The sequence below is a fragment of the Halichoeres trimaculatus genome, unplaced genomic scaffold (assembly GCF_033239565.1).
Source record: "Halichoeres trimaculatus isolate MK-OKI-2021-1 unplaced genomic scaffold, fHalTri1.1 fHalTri1_scaffold_20, whole genome shotgun sequence".
In the NCBI taxonomy this organism is placed as follows: domain Eukaryota; kingdom Metazoa; phylum Chordata; class Actinopteri; order Labriformes; family Labridae; genus Halichoeres; species Halichoeres trimaculatus.
This window is the reverse complement of record NW_027437198.1, coordinates 4,914,894-4,936,239: the sequence shown is the minus strand read 5'-3', so window position 1 is coordinate 4,936,239 and position 21,346 is coordinate 4,914,894. Positions and strand designations below refer to the sequence as shown.

General features: G+C 44.3%; 1 protein-coding gene across 1 annotated transcript in view; it reads right to left on the bottom strand.

The window, feature by feature from the left end:
* rai1 (retinoic acid induced 1) overlaps positions 1–21,038 on the bottom strand; it is an 88,677-nt gene extending 67,639 nt beyond the window's left edge. Inside the window, exon 1 of the mRNA XM_074696591.1 lies at positions 20,779–21,038. The gene's annotated coding sequence lies outside the window, so the exon portion shown is untranslated. The remainder of the gene's footprint in view (positions 1–20,778) is intronic.
* Positions 21,039–21,346: the final 308 nt, after the last annotated feature.

Below are 21,346 nucleotides of genomic sequence, written 5' to 3'. Positions count from 1 at the left end.
CCTGGCATGCTTACTACAGGGTTTTCAGTCACTCAGCGTTTCCATATCAACACAGATTTTTTTTTTTACTCTCTGTTTTTGGATGAAACATTGTCGTGTAAATGGGACCTGAGGCTACTCTTGTGATCCCTGGTGTCCCCCCTAGAGGCCACAGCCCCCACTTTGAAAAGCACTGGCCTAGGTGGCTGGCCAGGTTACGTTAATTAACGCCCAGTGGGAAACAACAACATCTAAGATCAGTGAAGTGATTTACAGTCTCCAGTTCTAAGAACTCGGAGAAACAGGAAAACATTTCAAAAGTCTGCACATCTGAAAGCTTTGTATAGATCCATGACTCATTCAACCCTACTGGACACTCCGTGCAAGCATCAGCTATACAAATGCAATGATTTTTAATGGATTTTCAGTGGAAAATTAGCAGGACTGTTGCTTTACAACCATGTGGTTTTCCTCTTTTGAGTCATTTAAAATAGAAATAATGATTCCACACAATTCCCTCTGCACAAAAATCTAATTTTGTCATCATTCACTGTTTTTAGTACGAAGGAACCGGCAGATCCAAACTGTACTCATCATCTGCGTCACATCTGTCCCAGCCAGCCTCTCTTCTGCTGATCACACAGAAGCAGCGGGGACACGATACCCCTGGCCCACTTCCTCAAAGACAACCTGCTCTTCCTCCTCCAAGGCCAAAAGACTTTCTCCGCATCAGCAGGCCCCCGGTGGGAGAGCGGATCAATCACGGCTTTATGATGATGAGTGAGTTAGGGTAGGTGTGCCGACAAGTAAATGGCATTGCATTATGCGGCGCAACAACTTTTCATAACAGGAGGCGGTCGCAAGAGGCAACAAGATGTTTACATAAACAGAGAGTGGAGAGTGCTGACTGTGTGGATTTGATCGCATGTGTGTGTGTGTGGGTGTGCAGAAAGTGTGTGTTTTTTTTTCAATAGATTTGGTGGGTTTCTTCTAGATAGGTGTGTGAGTGTGGGTGTTTACAGATGTTTCCGTGCAAAGCGTCTTATTTTGGTGCAGTGGCGTAGAGGAATGCCGAACCGTGGAGGAAACCATCATCAGCAGTTGCCGTGACAATGAAGCCCCAGTGGTCACAGGGACAGAGGAGCATGAGGGGAGGAGGAGGAGGAGGAGGAGGAAAGAGGAGGAGAAAGAGCGATATGGGGGAGGGGGTAAAGTCTGCTGGAGGAATCAGTGATGGGGAAAATGGATGGAGGGGAGAAAAAGCAGAGAGGAGGGGGGGACTAATGGCTCGAAGACACAGCTGGCTGCAGACACCCAAGGACAGAGAGACGGAAAGAGTGAGAGACAGACAGCAAGAGCAGGAGAGAGGGGTGTCAGGACGATAAAAATAGAGGGGGAGAGAGTGCAAGGGAGGCGTCTCGTCATCGCCACAGACGAGGGAGGGAGGGAGGAAGGGAAGGAGGGAGGGAGGAAGGGAAGGTTATTTTCTTGTCATGCCTTTTGCATCTGTTCGCCCACTACTGCGAAGAGATACACGCTCCAAACGCACACACACAAACAAACACAAGAGCGCATGAGCGCTGATGCCACGCATGTCAATGAATTATCCATGGAACAATGGCGGCTCCTCACGTTAATGAACATAAACGAGAGGACAAAGATTGAGGGGCTGAAGCTAAAACGGCATGAAATCCTCCTCAGCTGATTGCCTCTGGCTCCAGACATTGATGACGATAATTACAGCTTGATCAAAGGATCATCAAACTTTCTTCAATATTATTTTCCCATGATTTGTTTGAAAGGTCACCACATAACACTCTCAGCGTTCACCAATCAGAATTATTGCCCGTGTCTCTGTTTTCCTACACTACCCATAACCCCCCTGGATCCTCTTTCCGTTCACACCTCAGCTGTTAACCTTGACGATGACATTATGCACGCTGCATATATTAACAGGGATGAAAGTGTGTGTGTGTGAGTGTGTGAGCATGTGACTGCCTGAATGAGACAGAAATATGCAATCATGCGTCATCCTGAAAGTGAGATAGAGGGGCGGAGAAGGGGAAGAGTGATAAAAAAAGAACAGACCCAATAATGAAGTGTAATGGGGGTGAGGATAGCACGCGCAAAAGGGAGAAGATTAGTGTGAGACTCGCAGATGTGAGCTGAAGAAGATGGAAAAAGGCGGAAAGAGGGGAGAAGGAAAGGAAGGGAGAGGAGAAAGAGGCAGGACCGGGAGGGAGGAGGTGTGGTGTAAGATGTTGACAGAGAGAATGATGGAAAGACTGGAACAGAGAGCTGAGACGCACTGCGAGGGAGAAGAAACTGAAAGAAAAAGGCGGAGGAAGAGAGGGAGAGCATAAAAGGTTGGAGTAGAAAGGAGATGGGGAGGAAAAAGACGGGGAACGGAAGAGGGAAGGAGAACAGAGGAAGATGGAGTCAGCGGGAGAGGAGATAAAGAGAGTGAGATTGGGGTAACTCAGACGAGGAGGGGAGGGGGCTGCAGAGCAGAGTGCTGGAGTGAAAGATGGAGCTGCTGAGGGGAGGAGGTGGAGAGGTAGAGAGGGATGGGGAGAGAAATTCAGTTGAGGAAGGAAGAGTGGAGATGTGACGTGAGGGGGAGGGACCGGTGGATAAAAACAAACTGGTTTCTCTTTAAAATTCACAACAGGAGGAAAAGTCAAGAAAGAAGGTGGTGGAGTTACTGAGAAGTCGAAATGATGGACGAAGAGATCTGAGAATGGGACGCAGGGAAAACATTTGATTTTGACTTCTGGTAACAGCAACAGCTAGCCTTGCTGGTACAGACTGTTTGTGAGAGTTCCCTTAAGTTATTATTCCTCCAAAAGTCACATCAGATGGCTAAAAGAAAGCAGAGAGAACTTTTTTCACTGGTTGAAATTTATCTATTATCAACGGGAAAATATCCAGAGAGAATCCCCAACTTTGACCACAGGGGGCGCCAAAATCAAGACAAGATAAGATTATCTTTCAGAAGATTTAACAGAGCAAATCAAGAAACAAGCTTTCAAAACTTCTGATGGAAAAAAAATGGAATAATTTTGATTTGCCGATTCTTTTTCCAAATTTAAGAAGTTCTTTCATCATTTTGTTGACAGTTTTTTTTAAGTCATGTGCTTCTTTTGATCAGGTCAGCAAAATTCTACAGTCATTAATAGACTGTAATTTATTTCCTTAATTTTGAAGAATCGGTAATCAACCCAACCTTACATATCAAACGGATCTTATATACCTCCAGGAAGGTCTGACAGCCAGCCTTTGTTACTTTTTGCTCTGAGACCTAAAACTCAGGACACTTTATTGGTTGTTTAAGTTAAACATAAAGATGTTATTCTTTTACAGGTATTGTTCAATGATTTTCAATAAAATAAAATTGAAACATTGAAGGTATATGCTGTCAGTTATAAACAAGACAGGCAGGACAGGCATTTTAAAGATCAGTGATTGGCCAGAAAATTGTGATCGGTGCACCCCTAGTCATTAATCAACATTTAACAGGAAGATGGATAAGGACAATCCTAACTTTAGCTCCATGTAACAACTTTTGCTATAATGCTTATATGCTTAACCACCCCCATGTAAACAAGCACAGATGACATCTGCAGTATTTAGATCCAGGCAATGGAAATGAGTCTGTATGTAGGCTGTGTCTGGTTTAACAGATTTTGAACCACTCAACCAGAACAACACACAGCTGGTTCAGGCGTATGCATGTCAACCATGAACTGTATATAGAGTGGACAGCGTGGCTCCACCATTAACAGTTGTAAGATTTTGAAGCCATAACACTCCCATCGCAGGCGCCGCCATTGGCAGCCAGAGTCTGTGCAGAGAATCGGAGAGGAGCTAGGTGACATAAATATATATTATTTCTTTTGAGAGTCAAATTTCTTCTTGGTTCTCCCTCCCATAGTATTTACAATTCCCCCCCAAAACTAGTGTCAGTTGATGTAAAACCTCCTTTTTTAACCTCATATAACTAATGAAAACAAAACTTGTCAGAAATTAGGGTACTTGAATACAAGGCAGCGCAATAACATCTTCATATCCCCACTGCATACAGATGTGTGAAACATTTTTAACAGGTGTATTAATTTTTTTAAGTTTGACCACAGCTCATCTGAAATGACTGGGGAGATGTTTTTTTTTTTTTTTTTTTACCTATACTGCAGCCGGCCACCAGGGGGAGCAATTTTTGTGGTGACCTCACCTCAAGTTGATAACATCCCTAGACTGTAAAAAAAATGGACGTCCGCTTGCTCGGTTCAAAGTGAGGTCTCCACAAAATCTGCTCCCCCTGGTGACTGACTGCAGTATAGGTTAAAAAATCAGGCTTTCCAGCCATTCCAGATGGGCTGTGGTCAAACTTAAAAAAATTATTACACCTAGTAGAAATGTTTCTCACGTCTGATTGTTGTGGTGATTTGAAGATATTATTTGGCTGTCTTGTATCCAAGTCCTCTTTTTTTCTGAAAAGTTTCATTTTCATTAGTAATACGAGGTTAAAAATGAGGCTTTACGTAACGTTTAACGATGATTGACAGCTGCCGTTCTTATGTACTTTTTTCGGGGTTCGTAAAATATGTCGGGATGTAGAGTCAGGAAGTGATTAGACTCTCGAAAGAAAAAAAAAGTATTATTTTTGTCACCCAGCTCCACTCAGATTCTCCCAGAATCCCTCATCGTCTCTACTGCGCAGAATCTGGCTCCTAACTGCTACAATGGTGGCGCCTGAGATGGCGGTATTTTGGCTTCAAAACTGTACAATGATAAATGGCGAAGCCACGCTGCCCACTCTATATACAGTCTATGATAACATTAATTATTTTCTTTTTCAGCCTATGATGTCAGCCTGTGAGGAACATGGAAGGCTGGTGGTGCTAGCTCTGCTAACAATTCTGTGTTTAGCTAAACTGTGCTAAATCTTGATTAATTCTTACCTTCTTTTGCTCTATAAAAGGTTCATTATTCAAATAAATTTATAATTTTCAGCCTTTTGTAAAGGGAAATTAAGAATAATAACATTTATCTGGGACTATTTTCCCTTGTGGATTAACACATCAGGATTCCCCCATAATGCACTGTTGTAATGTTGTAATAAAATAAAATGGCGTCCACCGTTACTCAGCAGATCACTGATTTTTCTCATTAGTTTCTGGCAACAATAGGAGTCACCGGCACTGAGGAATAAGCAACCACAGGCTTTGTTGACATTAAGAGAAACACAGATTACTGCCAGCCTCGTCCTTAAAATATACATCAGAGGCTTTGCTCATCTGTGCTGCAGTTTGTGTGCTAGTGATTTCATTATATTTGTGTGTGTATGTGTGTGTTTGTGGGTGTCATACCACATGAATAAATATGGCCACAGAGATTGCCTAGGGTTTATTGACTGCTCTGATGTTTAAATTTGTGCTGTGGCTTCTCCCAGCTAAGCTTGTGACTCACTCTCTGATACAAGCTAACACAACAACAACCTATTCTAATTTAATGCTGGGGGGGAAAAGTGCTTAGGTAGCTGTGAATTGTTGCCAGCCTTAGCTAATTCCACCCCCCAGATGACGCGGCTGGTTGTTTTTCAGGGAGATCGATGTGTGTAAGAGTGTTAGGTGGCGCTTCATGCTAATAACACTGACATGAATTTTGATATTAGCCAGCTAGGCTAATGCATTCTAATGCATTCCCTGCTGCTCGTCTGTTATCCAGTCTGGATAAGTGTCTGACTGAGATCTCATTACAGATCTCCCTGGCCGTACAAACCTCTGCCACTGCCCCCACCCCTCCATTCATCCATCCTTCCCTCCATCCCTTGCTTGTCTCATCCATCTCTCTTCGCTCCTTGCCCTTTTCTTATCCTGCTCTTTTTAGTATGCATTGCTGTGTCGTCTGTGGCTGCAGGTGAGAGTTGATGCTTATGCATGAGCTACTGTGTGATGTGTGTATGATGTGTGTGTGTGCTCGCAAGTGTTAATGGGTATGCATGTGAGAGTGAGTGAGTGAGTGTGTGTGTGTGTGTGTGTGTGTGTGTTTCTGCACCGTAAGGAGGGACATGGTTGAGTGAATTGGAACTTGATCTTGATTTTGCTTGCATGCACATGCGTGCAGTCACCAACATGGGAGCAGATTCTAGCTCACACACACACATGGCAAACACACTTGCACACACTGAGCGCTATACTGTGCCGATACAGATGGCTCTCCTCAGCCCAGCTGTGCTTTGCACATATTTGAGTGTCTCTGAGGCTGTGTATATGTGCATGCACGTATGTGATTGATTACTATTCCTGCACACTCCCAGGTGCTTTCACTCTTCAGCAGCCTTCACTTTCTTCCCCCCTTTTTTCCCTCCTCCCCTTCTTTGTGTTGGAGCTCACACATGGTTAACACACACAAAAGAGATGATAGGTACAATAAAGCCAGATATTAAAGAACAGAACAGCCTGGCCGCTCCGTTCTCTGCATTCATTATGTTTTGCTCACCAAAGCGGAAATACATTTTAACAAGTGAGATAATTGATGATATCAAATTATAATTTAATTTCAAATAGCAGCGTTGGCTCATCCCTCATCTCAGCCGCAGGTGACTTTGTGCTTTGTGTGCCAATGTGTGAGCTTGTGTGTGTAACGCTTTTGCTGCCATGGCTACAGCTTGGTCAGTCGATAGACATCAGAGTGAGAGGTCATTAGCATCTCCCTCTTGTTTTCTCCGCATGAGAACATTAGCAATTAGCCAGATCCCGTCTTTGCGCGCGCTCACCCTGCTGTCTGAGCGACCCAGCAGCACCCAGGGATGATGCTATCATCTAGATCACAGGCCACCATGCTGTCTGAGTGTGACGTCTGCGCCGCGGTTGTTTGTTTGTTTAGCTCTGTCTTGTTTTTGTCTTTTCCTGAATGAGTTTGGTTGTTTTAGGTCTGCTCAGCATGTGAGTTGTGCACTGTTAGGCCCAGCCTGCGCGGCCCTTTTGGTCTCGTACAATATGTTTACTGTTAGTTGTTAGTGTCTGACGTGTGTTTGACGTCTGAGGTGTGTGTCTGCATATGTGTGTGTGGGTGCATATGTGTGTGTGTATCCAAGGTGATGGGCCAGCTCTGACAATAACACTCTGATAAAAAAAATCTCTGCCCCCGCACTACATCCACCTCCGCAATGCCGCAACCTCTATCTCAGAAAGACACGGGGAGAGGAGAGAGGAGGAAAACAAACACAGAGGGAAAGAGGGAGATGGAGTGATAAGATCAGGAAAGCAAACACAGGGAGAGCAGGGGATGAAAGTAGAGAGACACTTAGCAGCAAACAAAAATAGCACGGAATGAGCGAAACATTGGGAAAGCAAGCTGAAGCAGCGTCAAACAGACAAAGTGTCTCCATTATCTCACTGAATGCTGCTTTTGACTTTGTCTGCCGTCCACATACCAATGCACGTTGTTATCTAACCCCCCCCTACACACACACATGCATACACGCACTCACACACACCAGTCCTTTCACCACAGCAACGCCCCATTGTCCGTGCCCGACGGCATGCCAGCGGGCCCGCCGTACCCAGATTTGGCATCAGGCCTGGGCCCACTTTCAGATCACACAAGCAGAGCAGCGTTCTTTCACTCCACCGCCGGCCTGCCTGCCTGGCCGGCTGTGTGGCTCTGGTTGCTATGGAAGCTAATTCACAGGCAGAGAGCTCGTTCTGTGTCCACAGCATGGAAGCAGTCGAGCAAAACATACACATGCAGGAACGCACACATACGTGGCAGCAGACACACACACACAAAACCTAGCAACAGACCTGTACGTGAGGTTCTGGTAATGTGCTCAGTGGGGATTCGAGGTGAGGTGCAACGCTTTTCAACGAGCGTTAGATTTCACCTGCACAGTCAGACGGAGATTTGGCTCCAGCCTGCTGTCATTAGTGAGCGGGAGAAGAGGTCAGAGTTCAAAGACAGATAATGATGTACGTAAGCGTAGGAGGAGGAGGAGGAATGTTTCTGCACCTGAGCCACACTGTCAGCCCGCTGACCTCATACATGCCTGCTGGATGGGTGAACGCAGGTTCATGTGTTTCACCAACATGTGTGGGACTGAAGCGGTTGAAAGCAGAACAATAGATTGTGAAGCTATGACTACCTGTCATGTGATCAAGTTAAAGGTTTTTTGTCCAATCAAACATCAACATGTTCACTAAAGCCCTGGTTCCACCTAGCGGTCCCCTATGGATCGGTAAAGCCTGGTCCTGTTTGTGTTTCCACAGCCAACTGTGCCCCCTTTTGGTAGGCAGCATGTAAGCCGGATGCTGATAGCCGGGTCAGCTAGCCATAGTAGCGCAACACAGTCTGCCTAGATAGTAAATTCAACAAAGAAGAAAAACGAAGACATCCAGCAATTCGTCTTCTTTGAGAGTGGCATGTGGCTTTTTGTTACGAAGAACAATCAAGCTTTGTTTCAGAGAAGACTGAGAGAAATACGGTAAGTGATGATTCTTTTGACCAATCAACAGACTGCAGTGTTGTAGCTCCACCTTCTGGGGTCTGATCGGTATGTCTGGCACCCCAACAGAAGGGTACCATAAAGTGAGATGGTACGGGTCGGTAATTTGAGGATCTGTCCTGGGATAAGTCAATGGACATGCCACGAAATGTGTACCGTACCAAGATGAACCCAAAAGCAGCGTTTCTAGCAAGCAGTCCGGTCCAGTTCAGTACGGTTTGGTACAGTTAAGCCAGATCTCGTTTGCGTTTTCACAGCAAACCGTGCCCTCTTATGGTAGGCGGAATGCTGCAGCTGTTAAAAAATAGCTACCCCATTAATAAATCCAACGAAGAAGAAAAACGCGACACAGTAAACAAAGAACATAGATGGGAGACATGCAGCATTTCGTCCTCTCTGTGATTGGCATGTAGCTCTTTGATACAAAGAACAATCAAGCTTTGTTTCAGAGAAGTCTGTGTGCCGCCAGGAGGAATGCAGCCGCTGTCGGGGTAAGTGACAATTCTTTTGACCAATCAATGGTCTGCAGTGTTGTAGCTTCCGAGAGCGGAATGGTTCAGCCTGGCATCCATACGGAAGGGTCCCAAAAAAGTAGGCCAGCTCGTCTCGGTTTTTGGGGATCTGTTCTGGGATATGTCAGTGGAAACGCCGCAAAATGCGCGCCGTACCGAGACGAACTGAACTGGTCTGTTTGGTGGAAATGTGGCTTTTGTCACAAAGAAAGATCAAGCTTCGTTTCAAAGAAGACTGAGTGCCACCTGGAGGAATACAGTAAGTGACGATTCTTTTGACCAATCAACAGACTGCCGTGTTGTAGCTCCACCTTCTGGGGTCAGATCGGTATGTCTAGCACTTTAACAGAGGGGTACCAAAAAGTGGGACAGTACGGGTCGGTTATTTGGGGATCTGTCCCAGGATAAGTCAATGGACACTCCACAAAATGTGTATCGTACCAAGACAAACTCATAGTCTCCTTGATGTCAGCCGTCTGTTCCTGATGCAGTGAAATGATGCCAATCTGTGGATGCAGCCATATTGGATATGATGTGGGCTTTGAGCTTCCTTTCTAACAGCTATAGGGCGCCTGTCAGTCACATGAACTGAGCCATGTCTCTGATTGGACAATTAGAAGATCCTAATATATTCTAAACCATAGAGTTATAAAAAAAATCACTCCCTGTACAGTGTGAGTTGATAGCAAACTTTCTGCAGCCAGCTTTAGGCGGATTCTCGATGAACAGCAGCTTTTAGCACTTCCACATCGGCTTCATTTTTCTAAACCAGATGTTGCCCCTTGAACGAACCCAACTGGACCACTTGGAGGAAACACGACTTTTTGCAACCAAACTCTTCACATACGTTCACACCCAGTCTCTCATGCACTCGTTTCTGACTTTTAAACTGTATTCACACATGCACAAAAAGATGAGCAAAGACAAACTTTTCAACCCTCACTTCATTTGCAATATTTCTAGCAAGTCCCCTGGTAATTTCTGCAGGATGTCAAACTGTGCAGATCACAGCTTTATGCCTGTCTCAACTTCGAGACACGTACATTTTTACTTTTTAGGCCAAATTTCCATAAGCACACACGTGTATCGAATATGCGGGTAATTGTCTTCACATGGAGGCTCAGCCAGTGACGGGAGAAGTGTTTGAGTATGTGTGTCGTGTGTATCATATCCTGGCAGAGAACATGTTCTGTAACATTTCTCCCTCTTGGTTCCTCTATCCGTCTCTGGCTGTCTCTGATCTCGCTTGTTCTCAATCGTTGCTCTCAGGATTATGTAACTCCAGCAGCTGTTTGAAGGCACATGAGGGGGGAAGGTGGGTAGAAAACTTTTCAAAGTGCCGTTGTTGCTGCGTTCACAGAACACAGGAGAGGTGCTGATGACAGTTTCTCGTTCCAGTTAGATTTCTGACAATCGCCGGGTCCCATCGCACACCTCCTGTGCACGCTAATGGCTGTTATTTCCACTGCTCTGTTTCCCCCCTCTCCTTCCCTCACACACAGACGTACACAAAATAATCTTCCTCTTTGACTTTTAGCTGTTCTTTCCATTTTCGCAAACTTTCTTGTACTGCAGTCTATTTCCCACATGATTTATTTTGCTCCCTGATCTGTCTTGGTCTTCCTGATCCCTGCTTTAGCATCAATCTTTATTTGTTCGCCTCACCTCTTTTCTCTTTTCCTCCATCTCCCCATCTGCTCTTTGTCTTTACTTCATGCAATATGGATTTCACCTCTCATCTCCTTTTGTTGTATTTATTCCCTTTTCTGTCCTCTCTGGACTGGAAAGAGTTAGGCTCTACACAGCAGCTTTAGCTTAATGAAAAAACACGTTAATACACAAACTCAGGTCTCTTTAAGCACACGTTAACACAACGTTTCCAGTTCACAGTTTCACAGTTCTGCACAGTTGTGCAGATAAAGAAAACATGCCCTAACACTCACCCTGTAAAACTTACACAATATCAATCAGTGTGTATTTTCTCCACATGCTTGTAAAGGAAGAGTGAGTTGAGTCATTGAACTTGAGAGCAAAATCACTTTCCTCGGTGCAGAGTGAAAAGACATGATCAGACATTTGTTCAGCATGTCAAGTACACACACACACACACACACACACACACACTAGACATAGCAAAGTTAGCTCTTAAAGTCAACTTGCACTAATGTCCAGTGGTGTGCACAGAGGGGGAGAAGGGGGGCCCTTCATGCACGGCCCAATTGTTGAAAAACATGCACTAATTTGCCCCCTTAGAAGTCAAAACACATGCTACAGTGTCCTCTTAAGATCCAAAACATGAGCTAAAGTGCACTCTTGAGTCAAACAGGAAGTTAAGTGTCCTTTTGGGTGTCAAAACACATGCTAAAGTGCACCGTTCAGAAGCAACAACAATGCTAAAGTGCACTCTTGAGACAAATAGCGCATCAAAGTGCATCCTTAAAAAAGCAAAACACATGCTTCACACCCTTGTGTCAATGGCATACTAAAGTGCACTATATAGAGACCAAAACAAGTGCTAAAGTCTACTCTAAAGTAGAAACGCATGCTAAAGTGTTCAATTGAGTCAAAATGCTCAGCTGAGTATCCTCTTGGGAACCAAAATGTGGTCTAAAATGCACTTTTGAGTCAAAATGCCCATAAGATTGCCCTCTTGGGAGCCAAAATGCGCGCTAGAGCGCCCTCTTTGGGGGCTTATATGTTTGCTGAAGTGCCCTGGAAAACATGCAGACCATATTGCTGTATTGCCCTCTTAATATCGCAATTATTATTATTTTTTTACTACTAAAGCTCTATCTTTTTTTTAGTTTTTGTAATATTTAGTGTTTCTCTTAGTGTCTTTCTATTCACAACAATCAATCAATCAATCAAAATGTATTTATATAGCACTTTTCATACAAATAAAATGTAGCACAAAGTGCTTTACAAACAGACACATGAATTAAATAAAAGAATCATACCCCAAACCCACTCCACCCAGCTCCAGAACCCACCCACACAGCAACCCATACACAGTGTTAATAAAAAGCAACATAGGTAAAAGACAATAATAAAGCAATTGTACTGAGAGAGTGCAGTTGAAACCAGAGTCAAATTCCTTGTATTCTTGAAAATACTTGGCGAATATAGGTGATTCTGATTCTGATTCAGTGGCGAGAACGTTATCTATAGCCTTTTTCTTTGGTACCCTTCATTCAAAAAGTCTTTGCACACCACTTCTGGACTCTATGTCACATGATATCTGTTCTTAGGACCTGAACCTTGCGGCTCTTGTTCTTTCATTTCAACATTAACACAGGCTCCAGTTAATTCAGTCAACAAGACCTATTTTCTTTTTTTTTTTTTTTACAGGGGGATTAAAAAACAAAGGTGGTTATTGCCATATAGAGGGTGGTGGCTATAACTAGCTCGCAGTTAATCTAGAAAACAGCAAAGTTGTGTAGTTATTAAAAGCTGTAGTTAAGTGACAGAAGGTCCCCAAACTTTTCAGCCAGCGCTCCCCAAAAATAATGGTACCAGAGACCCCCATTGTGCCCTGAGGTGGTTAAACGTTTGTTATATCCACAGGCAAGAACTAATAGGCTGATCCAAAAACAGACACGGAAACAACAAAAAGTACACATGAGTACTGAATCAGTGAGTGGACATGATATCTTTAACAAGCAGTCACACAGGTTACTCTGTGCCAATTGAGGGAGTCATACTAGCTAACAGGCTAAGATACTTAATAAGCTAACCCATGTGCACATTTCGCTCACTTTTCCGTTTTGATGTGTTTCCTTTAATAACATTAAATTTCGATAACCTGTCGTATACTAGACGGTTTATCATAGATATTAGAAAAGCTTTTTATTTGAATGTTTTTATTTCAAAAGCATCAACTATTTCAGATGTTTTTATGATTATGTGTAAAATATAAAGTTAAAAAACTGTTTTTTTCTTTGAAAGGACACTTGTGACCCCACCACAGCCTAGTGGCCTACAATTGTACATTTTAACATGGGTTGTAATGGGGATTCATGAGCTTTTGGAGCCATCCTCTTGTGGACACTTGAGGAACTGCAAATGATTTGCACTTTTGCATTGACTTCATTCTTCATTTCCACTTGCATTTGAAAATTTAAAGAGGAGTCACTCTTGTTTTCTTCTTTTTGTGCTTTGCGGTGGTTTGGTAGCAAAGTGGCTTCTACTTCACTGCGTCAAATTTTGTAAACAAACAGTAAAAAGAACAGTACAAAGCAGCTTCCTATGTCAATATAGAAGACTGATTGTTCACGAATGGGGTGAAAATATTGTTTATTTGTTTCATTCGATCCTTTTCCTGAAGCAAACTAATGATTGATTTTGTTTGAATATTCAGCGTATGCTCGACAGGTGTAAGTGTTTTATAAAATGTTTTGCTCGGCTTCGATTGTCCCGCACTCGTTAGTTTGGCTCCATGTAAATGTATTCATTACTGATTGTTTGCATCACGATGCGTTTGGCTCTAACGAAGGGCATATGATCAAATAGTAATCAGTGATATAAAGTCGCCCCCCCCTTCCTGCCACCCCTCTCCCTCCTCTTTTTCCATCAGAACCATCATTACAACGCTTGTTGCAGCAAAGCTGGGAGGACAGAGTGCAGAGATAGAAGCGGATGAAAAATACAGAGATTAGATGAGAGGAGACGAGCGAGGAAGGAAGGAAAGGGAGGACAGATGATGAGCAGAGCGAGGCAGAGAGGATGAGAGACATGAAGGACAGTTGATGAACTGCACAGAGCTGGACGGCAGCCAGATCCTTTTAATGAGCAAAGTGCTGCACCCTACACCTCACACCTAATTACGCACACACTGGCTCTCTCCTTGTCGTACACACTCTTGCAGGAGCCTTATTTTTGCCTTCCTCACGCTGCAGCATCCCACCATCCTGCACTAAGTACTCCCTCCAGATCAAACAAGCAACACACAGTAACCAGCATACAGATGAGCCTCTCCTCTGCTCCTCTTCCTCGCTCCTTCCCCCTCCCTCATCACAACCTCTGTCTTCTCTTCCCTGCAGTAACCCCTCGCCCCATCCGACACCCCTCCCCTCCCCTTCCCCACGCACACACACACACACACACACGCACAGTTCCGCTGCCCCCTCCGTCTCTCTGATGTTCCTCACTCTCACATGAAAGGAAATACATCAGCCCTCGCTAGACAAACACACTGCACTGACACTCTCCTGGACGGCGCAATAAAAATATATTACCTGCAAACTGCATTAGGCCCGATTGCAGACACACACATACAGACAAGCATGACACACACACACACACAGAGTTGAGCACACGGGGAGCTTTACTGTGTGTAATCAGATCTAGGTTAGCAGCTGAGGTATACTGCCACTGGAACAGAGTGTACCCGCCTCGTGCACACTGCTCTCAAACCGAGCTCCTTGAAATAAACAGTGTGTATGTGTGTGTGTGTGAAGGGTTGTGTGTGATGCAGGTAAAAAAGAGCCAAAGAAATAACACCTGTGTGTGCGGGCGTGTGTGTGTCACTTGATACGGGGATGTTGTTGAGACAAAAAAATCCCACTCTGTGTTGTCTGTTTGTGTCAGGGCTTGGGTGTGACGTTGTGCTGCAGACCCTGAGAGTGTGTGACACAGTGTGTGTGTGTGTGTGTGTGTGTGTGCTATATGTGAGGAATAATACACAATCATCCATGCAGGAATCAGACACCATAAGAAGGAAATTATATATCACCACAGACATGTTTAATGTAATCACATGAGTAATGGTGGATCATTTCACACACGCTTACTCAGAAGATGTGTTCTACTTTTAGCGTCTAATTTCTGGGTAGTTTTCTTTAAAGCTCCCCTGAGGAGATTTCACATGGTTATGAAACAGACTGAAATAAACACTCATGCTTCTACATGACCTACAGAGGCAAAACAGACAAATTACAAGAGGACAAATTAGCACTTTCTGGTTATTTTGATGCTTGTGAATTAGGGAGGCGGGGTAGGTGTCATCCAAGGAAGCATGTTTTAAAACTTCTTACCAAAGATTTCAGATGATTTTGCACATGAAAAATTTAAAACAAAGCATTTTGACATTTTGTATCAGACAGCACAACCAGTATAGGGGGAAATTGACAGAGGGGAAAAATGTCCAGTTTTGTCAACAGAGGGCGCCAAATTGGTGAAATCCTCAAGATGAAGACAATAATTTATATTTTTCAGGTTGGATTGAGTTAGAAATGATTATAAACAATAACAGATGGATCAGCAAAGGGGAAAAATGTTGAATACTTAGAATCCAGAGGAGTCCGTATGGAAATAAAGTAGACAACAGATTCAGGATTTAAACAGCTATAACAAAACAACGGCTATTGCTAGCAATCAGCAATTTCAAAGACTTGCAACAAATTTAGGGCACGTTAGAAAGGCAATAGTCCTGGCTGGAAACAAAAACACCAATAGCAGTCAATTACACTGTACTTTTGAAGACGCATACAAATATATATAGAGAATGAATGAAGGGGTAATATTTCGCCAAGGGGACAGTAAAACACAATTTCTTAGTTCAATGATTAAATTTACAAAATCTACCTCTAAAAAATGACACATGAAGACATACGTACCTCAGCAATAGTTGTGAGCGACATTTATGTAAACAGGTACGATGTCATTTTGCTAACTTGTTACACAAAGACAAAATGACTATTATACATTTACAAAAGTATTAACCAAAAAGACACAGTGATAACCGATATTTTCAAATCTTAAAAACAAAGAAATCACATTTGTGCATTTCTTTTGTAGCTTGAAAAACAAACTATTTTCTGATAAATTTCTCACAATACTTCTGAAGACAAGCCTCTTATGAGATCATGATCATTTGAACAGGCATACAGGCTTTTGGCCCCTGCTGGGTGGGAAAATTTAGAGCTAAGGGGCTGTTAGCACGTCAACAGTTTTAGGATGAAACACAAAAGTATTACTGCATTTCAACCTCTGGTTTACATGGAGTGGTGTTTGAGCCAAACTGAAACCAAAACTTTTGAAAACAGCTTCCAGTGTGGAATTTCTTCTAAAACGCAGCGGCTACCATTGCTGCGTAAACAGCAACCTGGAGTTTCACACTTTCATCGTGGCAACTCAAACTGTCATGCATGAGTCGGACAACAGCAACAGTAACAATGGCGGACTACCGTGTTGTGTTTGTGCTGCTAAATCTGTTGACTGCCTTTTAACAAAATGTGCAAAACTCTTAGAGCTCCCCCTGCTGGCTAGCAGCAGTACAAATCCTAAGCCTGATTCCTCCATCAAAAAAGATGGAACATGGGTCATACTACAAAAATTAAAATACACATCACCCAGTGTTCCTTAAACATGGTTTCTATGTTTATGGTTTGTTGTTTTCATGCTGATTCATGTCAGAGTAGTCGATTTACTGAATTGTTTTTCTAACTAGTTAATTGATGCCGAAAAGTGAGAGTGTGATTTTATGATTGACAGATGTGGCTGCTGCAGAAAAAAATAAATGTGTCTGAGAGGAAGGAGTGTGACGTCAGTCCTGTCTCCACTGTTCAGTTTGCATGTTCCCGCTGTGTCTTCACATATGTTTTATGGATCTTAATGTCGGTTGAGACGTTTTCCAGCCTTGGCTGTCAGGTCAGAGGAAATGACTGCTGTCTGAATGTGGCTCACTGATCTGAGTCTCTCATGTTCAGATTTGGTCTTTTCTGAGCCAAAAACTGATTGTATCCAATTTGAATATATTGAAAACTCAGTTGATTCGAGATGTGTGAAGCAATATGCTACGATTACGCACAGTGACCCCTGTGCCCCTTGGCAAGTTGGCCTGGCTCTGCGAACAAGATGTGCTGTGATCATGCTAAGCCCCCGTGTGGCTGTGAAATCCCACTGTTATATTTGTCCTCGGAGCACACACACACACACACACACACAAACACACACACAATGAAGGAATCCTTTAATTATAACCATGACTGTGGTGCTTTTAGGGAAGACATGCTGCTATTTATAACAAGAAATTGTGATTGTCATTCAGTGTGAATACAGACGACATGCTATGAGTCATGGGTGGAGTGTCCACGTTCATTAGCAGCTGGCTGTGTTTATGTGCGTGTATGTGTGTGTGTATGTGTGTGTGCTCTTAATGATGATGCTGTGGTTCAGTCTCTCCCTACATACAGCCCTGCTTGTGTCCGCGGCACTTCTCTTTAATGAGCGACAAACATTCGCTCTCCGTCTCTCTCAGTCGGCCTAATAACCCCCTACAGTAAGTAACCTTGAGCCTCCGGGGCAATTAGGTGGGCACTCGGGGCTTACAGCGTGGTGCTCATAAACACTTTCTCACTCAGTGACACACACAACAGACGTCAATGGGTTTAAAATTAGGCTAAAGTCATTAAGGAGCTTGGAATTAAGAAAACAGAGAAATTCATTTAAAGGGGACATATCATGCTGATCCCTGATTTAATACTTACATTTAATATAATAAATTTGTGAACAAGACCTTTCACCCCCTGAATTTAAAAAAAATTAGATGTTGTATTTTTTCTGATATCCTAGAACAAGATTTGATGCCTCTGAAAATAGGTCATTGCCAGTTGGCCGCGAGATTTCGACTGTCGCGACGACACGAGGATCCTTTCTTTTTCTGATAAAGCAGCTCCTCCTCTGTGATGTCTCTTAGTCACAAAACCGCCACCGAGGGATACACCCACCAAGAGCCGAGAATCCCCGCTCAAATGCTGGATGCAGGGACTCTGCTCTGCTGAGCAGCTCGGCTTTACATGGTGAATTAGCAGTTAATACACTGTAGTTTTAGCAGACATAATACTTGTGAGACTGTGATATTTGCATGCTTGCTCTGACATGCACTGTGAACCTGTGCCACAATAATGCTGTGGTAATAACATAGTGACGAACTGATGGTAGAGGCCATCTTTGGACTACACTTTCAGCATGATTTAGTGAGTTAAGTTTATTGAGTTATATATAAAGTTTATTGGTGAAGTCTGCCTATATTTCCACGTATAATCTCTACATGTTACAGTACCAGTTTGACTCACCACACTGAAGCGTCCTGAGATGATCTGTGTGGAGGTGGATTTTCTTCCTCCTGAGCTGCAGAACCGTCCGGGTTTGTCTCGGGGTCCAATACAAAAGGACGTATCCTACACTCTGCCATTTTATTAGTGCTATCAATGCCTTACAGTGAAGTTTTGGCAAACAGCAAACTCGCTCGGTCTGCTCCATTCAATATGGCGATTTTGTAAATACTGCCATGCTGCAAAAACTGCCCCCTGGCTCTACCCCCTCCGCCCCTCTGATAGAACTGACCAATCAGAGCACAAAGGGCTATGACGTCGCGAGGTTACTGGAGGTCATTCTCCAAACGGAGTGTTTCAACGAGATCTTCAGAATGGCCTAAACTGAGGATATTGAGAACGCTATTGTGGGGCAATGAAGGAACTAAATGACTTGTGCTGAGGGCAGAAATGCTTTACAGGCATCCTAGTCTGGCATAGTGAAAAGGAGAAACAAGCATGATATGTCCCCTTTAAGAAAGTAAGAAGGAAAGTAGAGAAAGGGTTGATATTTTCAGTTTCTCACAATGATCTCGCATCTTTCCTGCTTTTAATTTGTGCAGCTGTTTCATCACTTGGCCTGTGTTGTCAGATCCCCCTCCTCTCTCCTCTCCCTGACCTCATATATTCGCTTTAGTCCGAGGCTGAGAGGCGATAGAAGAGAAGTGTGGAGAGAGGGACGCAGAGGGGAGCTTTCACCTTTCATTTCACCACTGCAACGAGATGCCAATTTCAGTATGCCCTTTGCTGACCATCACACACACACACACACACACACACACACACTCACTCAGGCAGACTGAAACCTGTTCTCCACACGCCGCCCAATCTCCATGATAATCAGCTTCCTTTCATTGTGTTGCATCATGCAGGAGACCCACCGTTAGACACACGGCATGTGCGTGTGTGAAGGAGAAAAAGTCAGAGGAAGACGAGAGCAGACGCCAAGTGTGCTTCATGGTGCGTGTGTATCTGTGTGTGTGTTTGGTGTGTGTGTGTGTGCCTGTGCCAGCCCCCTTGTGTCTGTAGCAGCAATTGTGTATTCGAGATACGTTTTCTTGCCATGCCATGCTGTGCCAAACCAGTGGGCTGGCTCTTGTCTTATCTATTCCTTTTGACTGCAGAAATATTGCTTTTTCACACACATGCACACACTGAGACACACACACCAGAAACCACAGACGTCAGCTGACACATCACAGATATTAAAACTCATACTGACTTTAATTTGGACTACAAATGTTGCTGTTTACTGTTGGCTTGTTTATCTCAATGCATCCACAGGCTTGGGTGCCACACACACATGCACACACACACTTTGTTTATTCCAGTGCAGATGTTTACGTGTTGATGGCAGCTACGTCGCTGCATCCCTATAGGGGCTCATCCTCTCATCTTCCATTCATATATTCTTCCTTCCCATCAGCACTTATCACTCTACCTCTCCAGACCTATACACACTCACACACACACATATACACTCACACACACACTCCTCTGTTTTCCTTCTCTGACACCTCTCTACGCCCTCTCTGTGTTATCTCTGTCGTCCCCTCTTCTCCTCCCTGTTGCGCTCTTTTTTCTCTCGCACTTTCCTCTCGCTCACACACTCCCACCCACACACACACTTACACACACACACAAACACCCTCACACGCTGTCTCCACCTCCTCTGAGCTTTTTTAAAACTCTGCCTCCCTTTCTCTCCCCGTCTCCTCCGGGGTGAGCGGGGCTGTTGGTAGCATCACTTTCAGTCAGCAGTGACACTGCAGTCTCAGTGCATCTTTTAACGGCAGGCAGTAGTAAAGCCGCCTCTGAGGTGACACACACATCTTGCTTTCTGTAGCCCCCTTTCTCTCTTACACACTCTTATACACTCACACCTTTAAGACTAGTGTGCATAGAGGAATCCTTAATATGTCAAAACTGGTAAAACATGCTTAAATAAGCTTCAACAGCCACATGGTAGAAACTCAGCATGCTGATATTCATCTCCATACAGCCCATAATACTCAAAAACAATGCATATTTAAGCATCCCCATGGTGTAAAAAGTGAAGCATCCATGCACCATGAGTAAACACAGACCAAAGGAGCACATAATGTCTCCATCAGTGACTCTAAAGTGACTGGATGTGTGTGTATCGTCCAGATTTCTCCTTATGCAATAGTCAGAGTAAACAGTGTGCTATGACACATCACTGCTCTGACATCGCGTCCTGTTAAAGCACTACGTAACACATCCTTGGGCTTAGCTTGCTGAACGCAGCGAGGGAGGAAAAAAACAAGCCCAGACAAACAGAGAGGCTGCAGCATGTTGTCAGTGTGTACTGCAGGCAGACTCAGTATTTGTTCTCATTTTGGTGCCTGTTGTTTGGACAGATGCTGGAGGAAAACAGGGCTGAGGCAGGTGTCTGGTACTGCGAGTGTGTGTGTGTGTGTGTGTGTGTGAGTGTGTGTGTGTGTTTGTGGAAAGCGAATGTTCTCCGACGAATGAAAATAGAACGCATTCCCAAGAGGGAGCCTGCTATCTTCTATTTGGCATGCACACGCAGACACTGAAGCACACATTGACAAACACAGGCGCACACGCAAACACACACGCCCCCCTCTGCCAGTCCCCGTCACTCGCTCTGTCCGGCTCACATCCTGCGCACAGGAGACTAATGATAAGGAGAAAAGCGTGGTACCTGTGTCAGGGGTCAGCCGTTCTCTCCTCCGTTTGTTGTCCCTCCAATCCTCCTCTTGTTCAGCTAGTCTGGGCCGAGCTGAGGCGAGCCGAGCTGAGGCGAGCCAAGCGTACTGCGGCGAGGCTCAATCCCTTTACCCTGCGATGCTGAAAATGGCACCAGTATTCCCTGATAGTAGCAGCCTGCCTGCGTCTCTCTCTCTCTCTGCTCTCTAGCTCACCTCCCTCCTCTGCTTGTCTGCTGCCATGTTGAGTGCACGCAGGGCGAGGGGCGGGCTGAAAGCAGAAGGGGAGAGGTGGGGGTGTGATGGAGAGGAGGAGGAGGAGGAGGAGGAGAGAGTGAGGGGGACTCAGGGGGATAAGAAAGCAATTAGAAGACAGACCCTCTTCCTTCCAGTCAGGAATGTATAATGGAATTAGCTCTTGGTGAGGAGGTGTGTGTGTGTCTCTGTGCGTGTGTGTGTGTTGGGGTGCTTTGTCCTGGGGAGTCTATCTGCCTGACCGATAGCCACTATGCACATGTGTGTGTATGTGTGTGTATGCATGTGTCTATGAGTTGAGTGAGAGTA